Source organism: Chrysochloris asiatica, unplaced genomic scaffold (assembly GCF_000296735.1).
Source record: "Chrysochloris asiatica unplaced genomic scaffold, ChrAsi1.0 scaffold00197, whole genome shotgun sequence".
Lineage (NCBI taxonomy): Eukaryota > Metazoa > Chordata > Mammalia > Afrosoricida > Chrysochloridae > Chrysochloris > Chrysochloris asiatica.
In genome coordinates, this window is record NW_006408715.1 from 1,582,522 (window position 1) to 1,586,417 (window position 3,896).

The following is a 3,896-nucleotide window of genomic DNA, read 5'->3' on the forward strand; positions in this document are numbered from 1 at the left end:
ATCTTTTGTGAATATAGATGTAAAAATTCTTAGCAAGATATTTGCAAATTGGATCCAAGTGGGGTGTGGGATCCAAGGATACAAGAGTGGTTCATTATTTGAAAACCATAAACAACATGTTCATACCAAGATGATGCAGAAAAATCAAATCATTCTAGAATTGTCCATCCATATCTTGTTCTGTGTTCTATGCCCTTTGCAAGCTTTCTCTCTGATAATACTTTAACTTGGGGTGAAGCTGAGATGCTACCCAGTCTATAAGCAGCATGGATGGCTATTTCTTGGGCGATGAGGGTTTCTGGGTAGAACTGACTACTGTGCATGAAGCAGCCCAGCAGGGTGAGAAGCTGCAAGTATGATGAGAGGACTTCATCACATCTCTGCACGCAGCCAGTCTTCAGGGCCGGGTGCAGTGCATGCAGTTGGTCTAGGTGGACACCCACAACATCAATGGCAGCACCCCTCTCTGCGACACCTGTGCTTCAGGCAGCATCAAGGATCTGAAGCTGTTGCTCTCCCCTGGTACCAAGGTCAACCTGCTCCAGTGCACAGTATCAAGCCTGCATGAATGGAAGTTCTGAATGAAGACTCTTTATTAATGTTGGGGCCAGTCTTGAAGTGCACGATGGCCTCTTTGGGATTCCTCTGCATGTTGCCTGTGCAAGGGAGCACCTAGACTGTGCCAAGGGCCCAGTGTGAATGCAGTAAAACTTCATGAGACAGCCCTTCATCAGGCTGCCAAGGTGAATAATGTGGACCTCATTGAGATGCCTGGAGGGAATATCTAAGCCAAAGATGATGGAGGGAAGAAGCCTTCTTTATACACATGGAGCAGCAGCACCCCAGGCAAGTGCTTAAAGTACTATGAACAGACACCTGTCCCAGAATGAGCTTTACAGAGCAAGCTTGAGGAAGACCACAGGTGTCAGAGGACTAGAGAAAGTCACCATGTTGAATATCCTTTCCTGGCTCATTTGTTACTTTTCTGACAATTGAGCCACAGAATCCAAAAAGAACATGGAATCATTAAAACTACGAGGAAACTTACAAGAAAGAACAAAAAAAGCATGAACTCAGCAAAGGAAGGCATACAGAACAAAGAAAGTAGCAACACTACACACACACAATAACATAATGGCAGCAATTAATCCATACCTATCAATAATTACAAGAATGTAAATGGATAAAATGCACCAGTTATGAGACAGAGGGTGTCAGAATGGATAAGAAAACAACATCCTTCAATATACTGTCTGCAAGAGACACATCTCACACACAGAGACAAAAACATCAAAAGTCAAAGGATGGAAAAAAATATACCAAGGTAATTGCAATAAAAAACGAACAGGAGTGGCAGTACTAATCGCTGATAAAATAAACTTTAAAGCAAAAAACAAGATAGACATTATCTCATGATTAAAGGGACAATTGAACAAGATGACATAACCATAATAAATATCTATGCTCCCAATGAAAGAGCTCCAAAATATATAAAGCAAACTATAATTGATTTGAAAAAAGAAATAGAAGAATCTCCAATAATAGTGGGTGATTTTAATACACCGCATTCAAAAATGGATAGAAAGAAACTTGACAATGACACAGAGGAACTAAACAACACAATCAGCCAACTAGACCTCATAGATGTGTACAGAGCATTCAACCCAACAACAGCACAATACACATTCTTTTCCAGTGCACATGGAACATTCTCCAGAATAGACCATGTCTTAGGCCACAAAACAAATCTCCATAAATTTACAAATATCAAAATACTACAAAGCATCTTCTCAGACCACAATACTATCAAATTAGAAATCAACAATAGAAAGACCAAGGAAATCAAGTCAACTACATGGAAACTGCATAACACCCTGCTGAAAAGTGACTGGGTAGTAGAATAAATTAAACATGAATTCACAAAGTCCCTAGAAACAAATGAAAATAAAAGCACAACATACTAAAATCTTTGGGTCACGGTGAAAGCAGTGCTGAGAGAACAATTTATTGCAATAAATGCACACATCCAAAAAGAAGAAAGAACCAAATTAACACATTAACACAGCATCTACCATAATTAGAACAGACCAACAGAGTGAACCTAAAGCAACCAAAACAAAATAAATAATAAAGATTAGAACAGAAATAAATGAGATAGAAAACAGAAAAACTATAGAAAGACTCAACAGGACAAGAAACTGGTTCTTTGAAAGGATGAACAAAATTGACAGACCATAGGTAAATCTAACAAAAGAAAAGAGGGAGAAGACACAAATAACACGCAGTAGAAACCACATGGGTGATGTCACAACGGAACCAAAGGAAATCAAAAGAATAATAACAATACTATGAAGAGTTGTACTCCAACAAAGTTGAAAACTTAGATGGATACATTTTGAGAAAAGTATGACCTACCTAAACTTACACAGCGTGAAGTAGAACAGACCCATAACAAAAGAGGAAATTGATCAGGTCATCAAAAAACTTCCTACCAAAAGAAGTTCAGGCCCAGATGGCTGCACTGGTGAGTTCTACCAAACATTCAGGGAAGAGTTGTCATTAATTCTACTCAAATTATTCCAGAAGATAGAGGAGGATGGAAAACTTCCTAATACATTTTATGAAACAAGCATAACCCTCATACCAAAACCAGGGAAGGATGTCGCTAAGAAATAAAATTATAAACCAATATCCCTCATGAACAAACATGCAAAACTTCTCAACAAAATCCTAGCCAACAGAATCCAGCAACACATCAAAAAGATAATACATCATGATCAAGTGAGATTCATATCAGGGATGCAAGAATGGTTCAACATTAGAAAAACTATCAATGTAATCCACCCTATAAATAAGAAAAAAGAAAAAAACCCACATGATCCTATCGATTGATACAGAAAGGGCATTTGACAAAATCCAACAGCCATTCCTGATAAAAACACTCAACAAAATAGGAATTGAAGGAAAATTCCTCAACATAATTAAGAACATATATACAAAACCAACAGCCTATATTACTCTCAATGGAGAGAAACTGGAAGTCTTCCCTCTGTGAACAGGAACCAGACAAGGATGCCCTTTGTCACCACTCCTATTCAATATTGTGCTGGAAGTCTTAGCAAGAGCTATAAGGCAAGACAGGGAAATTAAAGGCATCCAAATTGGCAAAGAGGAAGTAAAACTCTCCCTATTTGCAGACGATATGATCCTATACATAGAAAACCCCAAAGACTCAGTAAAAAAGCTACTAGACCTCATTGGAAGATTCAGCAAAGTGGCAGGATATAAGATCAACAAACAAAAATCAGTTGGAATCCTCTATACCAAAAAAAACAGTGCTGAAAAGGACATTAGGTAAGTAATACCATTTATAATAGCCGCCCAAAGGATGAAATGGCTAGGAATAAATGTAACCAGAGAAACAAAGGACCTATATAAGAAAACAAAAGAGACTCACAGAATGGAAGAATGTACCATGCTGCTATATAGGAAAACTTAACATTGTGAAAATGTCAATACTGCCCAAAGCAATTTACACATATAATTCAATCCCAATCCAGATTCCAACGACATTCTTCAAAGAGATGGAAAACACTATTACAAACTTTATATGGAAAGAGACCCAGGATAAGCAAAGCACTACTTAAGAAGAATAATAAGGTTGGAAACCTCTCACTCTCCGACTTCAAAATTTATTACACAGCTACCATGGTCAAAACAACATGGTACTGGTACATCTATCTGAAAGATACATCGATCAATGGAACAGAATCGAGAAACCAGAAATTAACCCGTCCACATATAGCCAACTGATTTTTGACAAAGTACTTAAATATATCGCATGGGAAGGTGATAGTCTCTTCAACAGATGGTGCTGGCAGAACTGGAAAGCAATA

General features: G+C 38.0%; 1 pseudogene; it reads left to right on the forward strand.

Moving 5' to 3' along the window:
- The first annotated feature begins 266 nt into the window (after positions 1-266).
- Positions 267-996, forward strand: LOC102836523 (annotated as a pseudogene).
- Positions 997-3,896: the final 2,900 nt, after the last annotated feature.